General features: G+C 43.2%; 1 protein-coding gene across 4 annotated transcripts in view; it reads right to left on the bottom strand.

The window, feature by feature from the left end:
* The window catches only part of LOC311060805 (leucine zipper putative tumor suppressor 2 homolog), a 94,179-nt gene that overhangs the window by 41,115 nt on the left and 37,684 nt on the right, over nt 1–15,380 (bottom strand). The window contains exons 1-2 of one of the 4 annotated variants that reach the window (XM_084079144.1): nt 836–907; nt 507–583 (exon numbers count right to left, since the gene is read on the bottom strand). The gene's annotated coding sequence lies outside the window, so the exon portion shown is untranslated. Of the gene's footprint in view, nt 1–506; nt 593–835; nt 908–12,284; nt 12,562–15,380 lie in introns of those variants that run through there. The other 3 variants (XM_084079141.1, XM_084079143.1, XM_084079142.1) reach the window with 3 other exon arrangements.

Raw genomic sequence — 15,380 nt, 5'->3', positions numbered from 1 at the left:
AAAGGATCTACACATGAATTTAAAAAATAATAATAATATTTAATATCATATTATTTATGTCCCTCAAACGTTTTTCAAAAGTTTGAGCCTAAATCAAGCCTCAGATATACTCATTCCAACTAACTTCTCTCTGGCTTATAAAGCACTTTCACCTGCAATACCACATTGTCCTGTTTGGCACGGGGCGCTATTGAGCCAGTTTGTATGCATGTTATCTCCTGGTTCTGTGTGGAAAAAGTAAAACAAAAATAAATAAAATGATTTTTTGTTTTTTTTGGAACTGAAAAACGGGAGGGATTGTACCCCTGATGTGACGTAACGTCAGGGTGCAAATCAGTTTGGTCTGTTTTGAGATCAATTTACAGAAAACCCAGATATGCTGTGAAAGCCCTGAGTGTTCAAACTGGGGTAATTGTGGGTATAGAAGAGAGGTAGGGAGACCAAAATACACAAAAAATAAGAAAAAGTTAAAATTCCTGGTGTAGTCCCTTTAAGGGTTTACTCACCACAGCTAGACTCCTGCATCGCTCCGCTTCTTCTCTGACTGCCTGACTTCACCTCCACTCTCTTTCTATGTAGTTCCCTTCCTCTCATCTCTCTCTCTCTATGTAGTTCCCTTCCCCTCTCTCTCTCTCTCTCTCTCTCTCTCTCTCTGTAGTTCCCTTCTCTCTCTCTCTGTAGTTCTCTCTCTCTCTCTCTCTCTCTCTCTCTCTCTGTAGGTCCTACCACTCTCTCTCTCTCTGTAGTTCCCTTCTCTCTCTCTCTGTAGTTCCTTCTCTCTCTCTCTGTAGTTCTCTCTCTCTCTCTCTCTCTCTCTCTCTCTGTAGGTCCCTACCACTCTCTCTCTCTCTATGTAGTTCCCTTCCTCTCTCTCTCTATGTAGTTCCCTTCCTCTCTCTCTCTCTCTCTCTCTCCCTCTCTCTCTCTATGTAGTTCCCTTCTCTCTCTCTCTCTCTCTCTCTGTAGTTCCATACCACTCTCTCTCTCTCTCTGTAGTTCCCTTTCTCTGTCTCTCTCTCTCTCTGTCTCTCTCTCTGTCTCTCTCTCTCTCTCTCTCTCTCTCTCTCTCTCTCTCTCTCTCTCTCTCTCTCTCTCCTCTCTCTCTCTCTCTCTCTCTCTCTCCTCTCTCTCTCTCTCTCTCTCTCTCTCTCTCTCTCTCTCTCTCTCTCTCTCTCTCTCTCTCTCTCTCTCTCTCTCTGTGTCTCAATTCAATTCAACAGCCTCCAGGGTTTCCCAGTCCGCGGAGCCGGTCCGGTCCGAGCCCAGCCTTGTTGTCGTGCTCCAGTTTGTTCCCCCCGGCGGTGGGTGGGTGCGCTTGGGCGTCCGGACGCCCCTCCCTCCCTCCCTCCCTGCACAATACGCCCCCTCGTGAGGAGGGGAGAGAGGAGAAACGTTTCTTCTTCAGTCAGTTAGAGGAATAACGGCAGGCAGGGAGGAGGCAGGCACTGGCTCATTCTCAAAAACTCCACCAGGCACCGGTGTGTGTGTGTGTGTGTGTGTGTGTGTGTGTGTGTGTGTGTGTGTGTGTGTGTGTGTGTGTGTGTGTGTGTGTGTGTGTGTGTGTGTGTGTGTGTGTGTGAATGGGAGACCGGGGTGGGTCGGTCCCTTCCCTTCCTTTACTTCCCCCTTCTTCTCTTCTACTTGTCCTCCCCTCCCCTCTCCTCCTCCTCCTCCTCCTCCCACCACAATCAGCCACCAAAGCCCTCTCTCTCTCGCCCTCTCTCTCTCGCCCTCTCTCTCGTTGTTTTTAAACTTTGTCGACGGGAACAGCCGATCTAACTAAGGAATCTACAAGCTCTTGTAGATCGGCTGTGTGAGCTTCTAGATTGGCTATCTTAGGCAGAGCATAAACGTGACACTACGCCACTTCTCTCCCCCAGCTCTCTCTCCCCCAGCTCTCTCTCTCTCTCTCTCTCTCTCTCTCTCTCTCTCTCTCTCTCTCTCTCTCTCTCTCTCTCTCTCTCTCTCTCTCTCTCTCTCTCTCTCTCTCTCTCTCTCTCTCTCTCTCTCTCTCTCTCTCTCTCTCTCTCTCTCTCTCTCTCTCTCTCTCTCTCTCTCTCTCTCCTTCTCGTTGACTGGAACAGTCAAGTGTTTCTACTCAGTGTTTTTTTTTATTTAAGTAAAGGTATCAATACTGCAATGTAGAGATACTCTGTTACAAGTAAAAGCCCAGAATAAAAAATGTACTTGAGTAAAAGAACAAAAGTATTGGTATCAAAATGTACAGTACTTAAAATACCAAACGTTTTTGCCTGTTCATTTTGTGTGCATGTTTTTGTTTGTTCTGGGGAAAAAAGGGGAGAATAGGGAAGCACCTCATACTGACCCCTGGTGTGCCCCGGGCCCGACATTGAGAACCAGTTTAGTGCAATTCATTATTATTATTATTATTGACTTTGTTCTGGCCCTACATTGTAGTGGTCATGTTTAATTGTTAATTGATTGTCATGTGACTGCACAATTAAGGTACAAAACTACACCTGTGCTGCATAATTAAGGTACATTATATTACACCTGTGCTGCACAATCAAGGTACATTATATTACACCTGTGCTGCCTGCAGTCAGTAGTCAAAGTATCCAGCTCCAGTGTACATGTTGTTTGGTCTCCGCTCTTGCTAAAAGCAACGTCTGTGAGTAGTTTGGATGTTTGATTATGTGTTGGCAGGTTATTTTATGTTGTGTTATGTTTGCACGTTTACAAATATATTTTAAAGTATCTAAAGTGATGTGTCTGTAGATTAGCTCCGTTTGTCACATGCTTTCTGTATTGTAACAGTAATTTGGAAATGTCTGTATGTCTGTTGTTACAGTTTCACAAACACATGTACCAGTAAACTTCATTAAGACAATGCCTTCTCCGTGGAGTTTGCTAGGAAATGTTTAGCTGGTGGGCTAGCTGGCATCCACAGCTAGCGAGGCCTACACAGATCTAATTGATGATGTCACATGTCCTCCACTACAGTGCCCAATTATGGACATGCATCTATGGACTATGATGTCATATGACGTGATATCCTCGGACATCAACATCACAGCGACAATAGTATAAAAGGAACATGCTGACAAGAACAATGGTTAGAGCAGATAAACACCTGGTGATAGCTGTCCATGAACCTTGCCGATATAACATTCTAAACTGAATGTTTTAAACTGTCTCTGCATTCCGTTGTTTCCACACTCTCACCTGAGTATTGTTCAACGGGTTCTGACCTGAAGTGAAGTGATTGCTGCAACAACCATTGATCTGAATCCATTCCATCATGTTGCACTGGACAGTTCATCTGAAAGACGGACAGATCCCAAACGGTCTGTACGTTGCTGTTGCAGTGAAGCACATGATGTACTGTTTCGGAGGCTCGTCCAACACCACGGAAAACAAGGACCCGATTGAAGTTGTCCGTGTCTTCAACACAGTGTCTTTGAGGTGGATGAAGTTGCCTCAAGTGACACCTGGAGGAGGAGAACGTCACTTTGACGTTCCCTACAGGAACCACACAGCTGTTCTGATAGAACATACAGTCTACATCTGGGGAGGATATGACTGTGACTTGAAGATCTGCAACGTGCTTTATGTATTTGATGTGGACACCCACAGATGGTTTAAACCCAAGGTTTCTGGGTCTGTTCCAGAGCCGAGGAGCGATCACTCAGCCTGTGTCTTGGGGAAGGTCATGTATATCTATGGAGGATACTACAGCAAGACTGGACGCCACACTAATGCCATCTACAAGCTGGACACCTCCACAATGGTCTGGACTTTCATTAACACCAGAGGCACTGCACCACTTGCTTTATACGATCTCTCTTCCACCATCATTGGGACAAAGATGTTTGTATCTGGAGGCCTAGTGAACCAAAACAAACTGATCTCAGTGTTTGACACAGAGACTAACGTCTGGTTGAATACATCTCCAGAGCCTCTTGGTTCACGTTATGGTCATTCAACCTTTGCCTACAATGGAGAGCTGTATATAATTGGTAAAAACTACACCAAATACATGGACGCAGTTGTTGACTACCGCTTAACCAAGGACTGTAAAGATCTGTGGAAATTTATTCCAGAGACTTCCTCCTGGAAGAAGGTTGTGCTCAAAGGGAAACGCCCATTATTCCCGGTGAGTAAACATTTATTCCCAGTGGGTACAATGTGCTGTTGCATGATGGGAGATCTTCTCATCCTCTTTGGACTCGATAACCTGTACATCCTGGACTTTAGTCCTAGTCTGAAGACATTATGCAAGCTAGCAGTTATTAAGCACGGTCTGGATCAGTCTGAACTCCCACACAACATCAAGTGGGAACTGGCAGCCATGCCTACCAACAGTAGTGACATGTTAGTGTGGCAAGATCCTTCAGCCTGTGCTATCATCAGTAATCCAACATACTGGAATAGATAACAATTATAGTAGATGTAAAAAAAGAAAAGAAATATACAGTATATATGCGTGTGTCTGTACACCATCCCAGGAATAAACACCACCCATGGAATAAACACCACCTCAGGAATAAACACCACCCATGGAAGACGTGGTTCAATTCGGCGCTCAGCCACACAGCCGCTAAGAGATTGGAAAAAGTAGGGTACGACAAGTAGGCTACGGAGCACGCACGCACGCACACACACACACACACACACACACACACACACACACACACACACGCACACCTTTCCCCCCCTCTATGTGTCTCCACATTAGCTTGCTCCTACAACTGGGTCAGTCTGCTAAAGGTCTGCTTCGCCCTTCAAGGGCAGAGCTGGAGAAAGTGGCCGGTCAGTACATGTGTGAAACATATATGTTACAGTACATGTGTGAAAAATATATGTTACAGTACATGTGTGAAACTATATATGTTACAGTACATGTGTGAAACATATATGTTACAGTACATGTGTGAAACATGTATGTTACAGTACATGTGTGAAAAATATATGTTACAGTACATGTGTGAAACTATATATGTTACAGTGCATGTGTGAAACTATATATGTTACAGTACATGTGTGAAACATATATGTTACAGTACATGTGTGAAACTATATATGTTACAGTACATGTGTGAAACATATATACGATACGATACGATACGATAATACTTTATTGTCAGTTTGCACTGAAATTTGTCTTGCGACCCAGAAACAGCCATGTATGCAACATATAACAGTACACACATTTGACATGACACAAGAAAACAACAAAATACAAATACATACATAAAGACATGCAAAGACAAGAGCAATGTCCACCACTCAGCCTACCCCTGGCTTATAACTCCTGATTAAGCCTCAATGTCGTCTGATGGACAAAGGACCTCTTCAGTTTGACCTTATTGTATGTAGGAACACTGTATCTCCTTCCTGAAGGCAGCAACCTATATTCTCCATACAAAGCATGGCTAGTGTTTGAAGTGATATTCCTTGCCAACCTTATCATACTGTTATCATACGTAGATGTATAGAGCCTCTGAAGTGGTTGTCCAACAATCTTTGAACAAATGTTCACTTGTTGCAGCAGTTGTGACTTTAAAGCTACAGACAGACATCCATACCAGGTGGTACTACAGTACTGCAGGACACTCATAATAACAGAAGTGAAAAACAAAAGAAGAATCTGTCTACTAGCACCAAAAGATCTCAGACGGCGAAGGAAATAGACTCTTTGTTTTGTCTTCTTAACCACTGATTCAATCCGGTCTTTCCATGACAAAAGGTGGTCTATTACTACTCCTAGGTATGTATACGAACATACCTGGTTGATCTGTTCACTATGAATAGTAATAGGGGATCTGTGTATCTCTAGTGGGGCACCAAAAACAATCTCTTCTGTCTTTTTTGTGTTAATGATAAGAGCGTTGTTATCACTCCATTCCACCACCTTATTTACTCTGTGTTGGTGCAGTCCAGGATCACTGGAACTATCCAAAAGAGAAATCAAAACTGTATCATCAGAGTACTTTAGAATGTATTGGTCTGGCTTGTCAGTGCGACATTCAGACAGACATTTCTCAGTACTACAGCTGTCAGTATAAAGGGTGAACAATACAGCTGAGCTTACACAACCCTGGGGAGCACCAACATTAGTGGTTAATGCTGAGGAGAGGGTTTTGTTCACTTTCACCCTCTGTACTCTGTTAGTAAGGAAGGAAGCATACCAGTGAATTAAGTATGGATTCAGTTCCAACTGTACCATCTTTGACACCAGAATATCAGACTGTATTGTATTGAAGGCTGAAGAGAAGTCTAAGAACAGCACCCTTGCATGATTCTTATTAGACTTATCTAGGTGTTTTGTAATGAAGTGGACCAGTGTGACAACCGCATCCTCTGTACCGCAACCTTTCTTATAAGCAAACTGACAGGGGTCAAATTTGTCTTTAGTTATACTCACAAGATGTTGCAACAGTATTCTTTCCAGTGATTTCATGGTCACTGAAGTAAGAGCTATGGGTCTATAATCCTTATGTTCTTTTGGACATTGGATTTTGGGTAATGGTTTTATGTGTGAGGTTTTCCAACACAGAGGAATTATATGTGTGTCTACAGAGGTTTGAAATATTGGTTGCCACACAGGAGCCAACTCGGATGCAAAGTTTTTGAGGAGAAAAGCACTGCACTCGTCCGGCCCATTAGCTTTCCTTGTGTTAGTACACCGAAACACTTTCCTGACATCCTCTTCAGTGATGATAATTCTGTCTGAGGGGGCAGGTGTTACAGCCTTAAGTATTTCAGTGCACTTAGAGGAATCGCCCAATGATTCGAATCTGGCATAGAAAGTATTTAGGTCATTGGCAAAGCCAAGTTCATTGTCTGTCACAATAGGTTTGGTTGGGGCTGACATTCCTGTCATGGATTTCATAGTATCCCACGCCTTTTTGTGATTTTTAGCTTTGAACGCATCCTCTAGGTGCTGTCTATGTGCCAATTTTGCCTGCCTCATTTTTGTTTTTAGCTTATTTTCTGTCAATTTGAGTGCACCGAAATCTTTGCTTATGAAGGCTGTTTTCCTTTCATTTATTATATTCTTTATGTCCTTGGTCACATATGTTTTATTGTTCGGATAGATTTTAATTTCTTTTGTAGGAACAACCAGCTGTACACAAAAATTAATGTAATCATTTGTAACTGTGGTTATTTCGTCCAATGAACCATCTCTAAAAGTGTCCCAATCTGTACAGTCCAGGCATGCTTTTAGTTGTTCCTTGCTTTCATTTGTCCATGTCCTAACTACTTTCTTCTCCACCTTTCCTCTCTTCAGTTTTGACTTATAAACTGGAGTCATGTACACAACATTATGGTCAGAGGTCAATATAGGCGGGCCTACCTTGGCAACATATGCATCTGGAATGTTCACATAACACTTGTCCAGAATGTTATTTTTCCTAGTCGCATCCTTGACATACTGTACAAATCCTGGCAACACAGTGTCTAGATAACACTGGTTCAAGTCTCCAAGTACGATTGCTGGTGCCTCTGGGTACTGTAGTTGTAGTCCATGTACACAGTCAGCAATGGTTTTTGCTGCCTGTGCTGCTCTTCCTGGCCCTTTAGGAGGCACATAGACTATGAACAGTAGAATGCACCCAAATTCGCGGGGGAGATAGAACGGTCTTAAAGTCATGCCCAGGATTTCCACGTTGGGATCGTCGCATATCCCGAGTTTGACGGAATGGGATCGACACCAGAGATCATTAATGTACACACATACTCCACCGTAACCACTCCCTCCACCTCTGTCCAGTCGCACCAGAGTGAATCCGGGGACCTCATAGAGTGAGTCTAGTTTTGATGGTTTTAACCAGCTTTCAGTGAAACATAACAGTGATGCCTCACGAAATTCGTAGCTGTACCTTGTGTATGTTCTTATCGTGCTGATTTTGTTATCCAAGGATCGCACGTTGGCCAGAACGATAAAGGGGAGCGGGGGGCGGGTGAATCTCCTCCGTAAACGGTTTCGAATTCCCCCTCTTTTTCCTCGTCTCCTCCTCCTCTTTCCTCGGATCAGTTCCACGGGTATGTCATCCAACACCGGCAAGTGGACGTGGCCCGCCGTTGTGTTCGGCTCCGGCGGCCGTAATGCCAGTAGTGCAGCTCGGCTGTACACATGGACGATCCCGGTAGCGCCGTTTTCACGCCAGATGTTTGTCTCGAGCCGAGTCATGTTACAGTACATGTGTGAAACATATATGTTACAGTACATGTGGGAAAATATATATGTTACAGTACATGTGTGAAACATATATGTTACAGTACATGTGAAACTATATATGTTACAGTATTATGTATATATGTTTTGACTTTTCGAGGGTACCTGCGACATCGCAGGCTGACAGGGGACATGATGATTTATGATTTTTTTTTTTACGATGACATACTGTATACAATATTTTCTTTTATATAAAACACATGGAAACAATTGAAAAAACATCTATCTATGGTCTATTACATGATTAAAATGTACCAATACAAGTTTGAAGTTACAATGGATTTACATACTGTAGGACGGGGGTGTGCCTGATAAAAATTAATATCAGATATACAAAATATTCAATCAACCAACTTAAGCACTACCTGGGGTGCTCACAAAAGGCAGAGGAGACGTTAAAATTACCCCAGAAGGACCCGGCTGTAAACAAAGGGTCTCTGGGCGATGGCCGAGGGTCCCGTCTAACGACTGGAACAATAACATTTCTGCCGCGATCCGCCATTGCAGAGCGATCGCCCGTCGTGGGCGCGGTGGCGCAGTCGGTAGCGCTGTCGCCTCATAGCTAGAAGGTCCTGGGTTCGATTCCCGCAGGGGACGCTGTGGGCGCTGGGGGCGTGTTCTCTCCTCCGCATCATCAGTGCCCATACCCTAGGTGGGGTTGGTGAAAGGGCCTACTCTGTGTGGAGTTTGCATGTTCTCCCCGTGTCTCCTAGGGTAGGTACCCTCACAAAAAACATGCAGTAATCCTGGTCAATATACTGCCTCCCCCTAGCCAGCCGGGGCGCCTGATGGAGGAGAAGGGAACTGGTTGGAATAACGTGTTCCTTCCACGCGCTACGTCCAAACAGGGAAACTCTCCCCTGTCAGGTGACAAGAAGGTCAGTTGGCTCTCATGCATTGAAGGAGGCATGAGCTCGGCCCTGGCCTCCCTAGGTTGGCAGAGGGAGTGCCCAGGATTACATAGAGATTGGCACTGGGTGTAAAAAATGGGGTTACAAAAATCGTGGGATAAAAAAAAGTTTAAAAAAAAGAGATTGCCCGTCGAAAATGGCTTGTAGATCTGCTATCTTTTTTGAATAGCCAAAGAAATCTGAAAATGACACACAGATGCGTTCCCGCACATCGCGTCCACTCGGCGTTGCTGGGTTCAACTCCCATGATGCAGCGGGAGGAGTGTGTTTATCATCCTCAGGTTAGCGGGGGTGTGTGATCGCTACGTGTTTTCCCAGCATCGTTTCCACAACTTCAACAAATATCTCACTCAGAAACGCATCTCGTTAAAGAAAAGAAAAACACACAGAGGAATAAGCATGGTTTCGGTTATCACAGAGGGTCCACACACACACGCACGCACGCACGCACGCACGCACGCACGCACGCACGCACACACACACACACACACACACACACACACACACACACACACACACACACACACACACACACACACACACACACACACACACACACACACACACACACACACACACACACACACACACACACACACACACACACACACAATGGGAAGCAGCTGTTGCCTGCACAACCGACGTGCCCTGAGAGGAGCTCTGAGAGTAATCCCAGAATGTTTTCCTAATAATCAGAGACTTCAAGGGCGGATCGGATGATGGCGGGCCCCGCCAGGAGGGCCCCGGCTTTCCATTTCAACTATTATCGCACGACACCCACAATGTTGCAGAGTTCTCTCCTTTTGTTTGAAGCAAAGCCACATTTCAGCCGTGGTGGACAGTAACAAAGTACATTTACTCGATTATTATAATTTTTTTTGCATCTGTACCAGTGGTGGAAAAAGTACTCAGATTATTTACTTAAGTAAAAGTACCAATACTGCAATATAGAAATACTCTGTTACAGGTAAAAGTTCAGAATTCAAAATTGACTTGAGTAAAAGTACAAAAGTATTGGCATCAAAATGTACTTAAAGTACCAAAAGTAAAAGTACTAAAATGTTTTAAAATAGCAGATCTACAAGCTCACAATGCGACGCGTTGTGAGCTTGTAGATCTGATATTTTAAAATGACCTTTGTATAAAATAGGGCTAAAGTGGTTAATGTATGCTTCATAATATCATAATTTACATTTGGAAAGTAACTAAAGTTTTCAAATAATTGTCGTGGAGTAAAAGTACAATATTTGCCTCTGCGATGTAGTGGAGTAGAAGTAAAAGTATTGGAAATTGGAAATAAGTTAAGATATACCTCAAATACCTACAAATTGTACTTGGGTACAGTACTTAAGTAAATGTACTTAGTTACTTTCCACCACCGATAGCAACACAGTACATTTACTCGATTATTATATTTTTTGCATCTGTACTTGAGTATTTGTTTCTTCGGAAACTCATGACTTTCACTACATTTCAAAGGCAAATATCGGCCTTTTGACTCCACTAGGTTTCTGGGAAGGGACCCGCGGGACCCAAACTTACAGAAATACATGATGAACTAGAAAAAAGTGCTCCTCGGAGCACAGGTCTCCGCCAGGTCAGGTAGGTTACTGTGGGCCAGCAAATGTTCCGGAACGCATCGGCCTCCTAGTGGCGCTAATACAGGCCCGCGTGAACTTTCGCGGCAATGGGACGATGCGTTCATGATTTGAGGCATTTTGTTCAAAGCGAACCACTCGTGCAAACTGGATCAATCAGGATGGAATATGAAAAATTGGACAGTTCCGTCTTGATCACATGACCTGATCACAGATAATGTGCACCGATTTGCCTGATCTTTGGACAAAATCTGTAAGATTACCAAAACCCACCTCTTTAGACTCGCTTTCCCTGCCTAAACCTAACCAAACCTCACTTTCTTCCCTTTTTTTTTAGCTTTTTTAATGTTTTCTTTTCTCCTAATAAAATTGTTTTTAAGCTGTTTTGTAAAGCGACTTTGGGTACCAGAAAAGCGCTATAAAAGGCTGATGTATTATTATTATTATTATTATTAAGAGTAATATCAAAACATTTTATTTTTGCAAAAATCGACCTGCTGGTGGCGCTGTAATTATGCCAATGTGAAAAGGGTGGCATTTCTTCCTCAATCTAGTGGGAATGTGTGTGGCAAAGTTTCACGGCAATCAAGCACTGCGTTCATGATTGGAGGCATTTTGTTCAAAACAAGCCACCACTGCAAACTTTAGATGCCAATCTCAGCCAATCAGAATGGAATATGAAAACTACTTTGACTCAAGCACCGGGGTTAAGTACTGTGTCTTGTGTCCTTAGTAGGGTTATGATGCCATAGCATGGAAGAACGACCGCCGTTCAGAGTATGGGAATTCTCCCCATTGGCTTAAAGGACAGCCAATGATGAAAACGTGCAGGTCTCGCATATCTGTCTGTTCACAGACCAGCCGCTCTTCAAGCAAGCTGGTAAGAATGCATTCTACTATGCTGCCACCAAGATGCGGAATGCCCTACCTACAGCCATTAAAGATCTCCTACCAACACTTAAAACTAACCTAAAAACATGGCTGACCCCAAAATACAATTGGCCATGGAATCATATCCCCTCTACCAGCTCGCCCCCAGAGAGTTAAACAACACACACTCACACTCCCTCAGCGAACTCCCAACGGAAGGAGCCCCTTGGTAGTGGCACCCTCTGCCCCTCCGCCCCTAATTCTTCTGTAAAATATACCTTTTGCTGCTACTGGAGCTTTTACCGATATGTATTGTACATCTTTCTGAGCCCCCCAGGGCTTTTTGTGTCATCCTTTTAGCAGAGCTTTCTTGACTGTGCCGCCAAACTGTTATCAAAAAAGTGAATAACAAATTCAATCAAGAATTTGATGTCAGAATACTTTGGAGCCTAGGTGCCCGGACCGCTACGCCAGCGGTCCGGGCACCTAGGCTCCAATGTAGCCTGACATCGCGTCGCGGGTTCGAGTCCCGATCCCGACGACCTTTGCTGCATGTCACTCCCCATTTCCTGTCAACCTACTATTCTATCAATAAAGGCATAGCAAAAGCACCCCTCCCCCCAAAAAAAATAAAAAATAATAATAATAATAAAAAAAAGTATTCAATCAGAATCAAACCAAAGTGTCATGGCTCTGTCTTACCTCTCACCGGTAGCCTGTGTCGAGGTGTCGAACCCAGGAGGGGGAGGAGTCGCCCGAGCATCCCAGGTATAGTCACATCATCTCCTTACTTTCCTCTCTGTGAGCGAAAGAAACAAAGAAACAAAAACGCATGATGTCGTGTTTGAGTCAGAGAGAAGTTTCAGCGAGAAGAAAAGAAGTGACTATAGTGCAGTGAGTGGACTCTGGGGTGAAGAAAGATGAAAGTGTGATATAGCAGACAGCGTGTTTGTAGAAACCCAACGAGAAACAGGGAAAATCTGAGTCACAACTGTAAGACTGCAAGCGCACATGGAGGAAGAAGAAGGAAGGGGGTTTTTCCATGTCAATAGCAAACTTAATGTGCACTCAAGCACAACCTCACTCACTCCCAAGTTCACACACGCGCACACACACACACACACACACACACACACACACACACACACACACACACACACACACACACACACACACACACACACACACACACACACACACACACACACACACACACACACACACACACAGAATAACAGAAGTGAATTAAGCACACAATGTCTGTGGTAAGTCAGCTACAGTACCTACAGAACCGGTTCTGACCTTGTGTGTTTTGTTTTGTGATTTATACGCTCACATGAGAGAGCAGTTGGTGGGAAGGTAGCGGAGTACATACAGTAATATACTCAAGCACTGTACTTAAAGGGATAGTTCACCCCCAAAATTACTTTTTCAAAAGAAATATCAATGAATTCAAGTCTCCATGGGGTGACTAATTGATAGGAAAAAAGTCATTTTGGGGATGAACTATCCTTTTAATTACCTGGGTTAATTATATTACTATACTCCACTACATCTCAGAGACAAATACCATACTTTTTACTCCACCGCAGTTATTTGAAAATGTTTGGTTACTAGTTACAGATTCAGATTATTATTACAAAACATACAGTACATGAACCAATTTAACAAATGTAAGTATATGTTGAAGCCAATATTTTTGTATTTTTCCACCAGTGTACAGTATGAGAGGTGGAACCTGAAGAAACCAGTGAAAACAGAAAGAGGAGACGTTCTTTCCATGGCTGAAAGGTGCTGAAATGTTGATGTTGGTACTAACTAACTGCAGCCTAACTGCTAGAAAGCCACAGACAGCTCTCTGGTGCCACCATACCAGGGGTCATTCCAGTAGACAAGAAGCTTGGCTGGTTAACGCAGTGCCCCCGTCTGGCGAGAAGCACACACTGCGTCCTGGGTAAAACTATAATAGTGCAGAGGTTCTCAAACTATGGGTTGGGACCCTGAGTGGGGACACGGGAAGGTTGTAACTGTAAACAATAAATTCAAATACATGTATCGTTCCCATTAAGTCATCAAGCCCTGTGTTTTTGTTTCTTGTCTTTTTAAGCATAACCTCTGAATGCATTACAAATATTTGTTTCTGACAAAAGATACTTTATAGGCTATAACTTGCTTCCATTTACATTTTCACTTTAAAACTGCGACGATAAGGCACAACATCAGCTGAAATTACAGTTGCTGTAAATGTATTTTCTAATAAATAATATTCCTATCCAAGACCAAGGCTACCAATGTATGCTTTATTTTTAAATAATGCTTCATTTCCACTTTGTAAACTGCACGATAAACCAAGTGTTTGGGACACAAACAAAGTTCTGTCCTTCCTGGTAAAGTTGGAGACGCCCCCTGAGCTGAACTAATGTGAACTAACAGCGGGGTTCTGGAGAATGTAAGGGAACACACAGCGGGGTGAATGCACCAGAATGATGCATGCAGCCCTATATATAGATATATATATATATTAATATATTTATAGAGGGCTCCACATGGAACACCAAGAGGAAATACATCCCTTTAAAATGAATTTGGCACCGATGACAGCAAACAAGTGCATCAGGTGCAGACTCATTTAACCCATTAAAGGAATAGTTCACCCCCCAAAAAAACAACGTTTTTGTCGCATTCCTAAGCCAATAATTTGATGACCAGCGGTCGGGTATAGGCACGCACGCACGCACGCACGCACACATGAGCTAAGCTCACAGTCCGCGTCACTTTGTGCCGCACCGCAAGCTTGTACATCTGCTGTATGTATTTTTTCATATTTTTTAAATACATTTTTAACATAAATCTTCTCTTCTGGGGGTCCCTGGAACAAAACCTTTTCAGATGGGGGTCCACGGCCAAATACATAGACATTTTGGGGTCCTTGACATGACAAAGTTTGAGAACCACTGACTTAAAGGCCAAGACCACTTTGGTAGAGGTTTGGGTTGTGTAGTTATCTTGCCATGATGGAACTCCAAAGGTGGACGAGAAATCAAAAATAAATGCTCCATTGATTAGAAATTAATAATTCAAAATATGCTCCTCATTGACTTACATTGTACGGTGAAACAGATCTCAAAGTCACTCTTTTAGCACATAAACAAACACAAACAAAGTTGATTTAGACAATATAGAACATCACCAAACCCACTACTGTTTGTTTTTATAACAAAAATGTTAACTTCCTGTTGATTTTACTATTTGAAGATATTCTTTCTTCTTAATAAAAATGACAAAATCAACAGGAGTTGAGGGGGTCCTCAGAGTTACTACAGGGGGGCCACCAAATCTTTGTGTGATTGGATTTTTTTTTTTTTTTTACATTAACCACTTGAACCCTATTATCCATATTCTGAAGAGAACTTAAGCCAAAAATAGCAGATCTACAAGCTCACAATTGTGAGCTTGTAGATCGGCTATTTTTGGCAAAGAGGTTTGGTGTTGGCCTATGAAATCTATGAAAATACTAATGGCATACAGTATGTAGTGGGGGTCCCTGCTTCATCTCTCTTTCAGCTAGGGGGTCCTTGGGCTGAAAACGTTGAAGACCCCTGGTCTAGACTAGAGTTCATGTTTTAACGCTTTATTCCGACCTCTCTCTTGGTAAGTGTCTCTGGATAAGAGCGTGTGCTGAATGACTGAAGTGTCATTGTAACAGTTGAGGGAACGACTAACTGCCATAACGTTCATCCTGGTTGTTATCTGCAGGGATCAGGGCTGTTTGCCCAGGCCTACCGTTTCCTTAACAAC

Source organism: Gymnoscopelus microlampas, assembly GCF_963454915.1.
Source record: "Gymnoscopelus microlampas genome assembly, chromosome: 14".
Lineage (NCBI taxonomy): Eukaryota > Metazoa > Chordata > Actinopteri > Myctophiformes > Myctophidae > Gymnoscopelus > Gymnoscopelus microlampas.
This window is presented reverse-complemented; position numbering and strand designations above follow the sequence as displayed.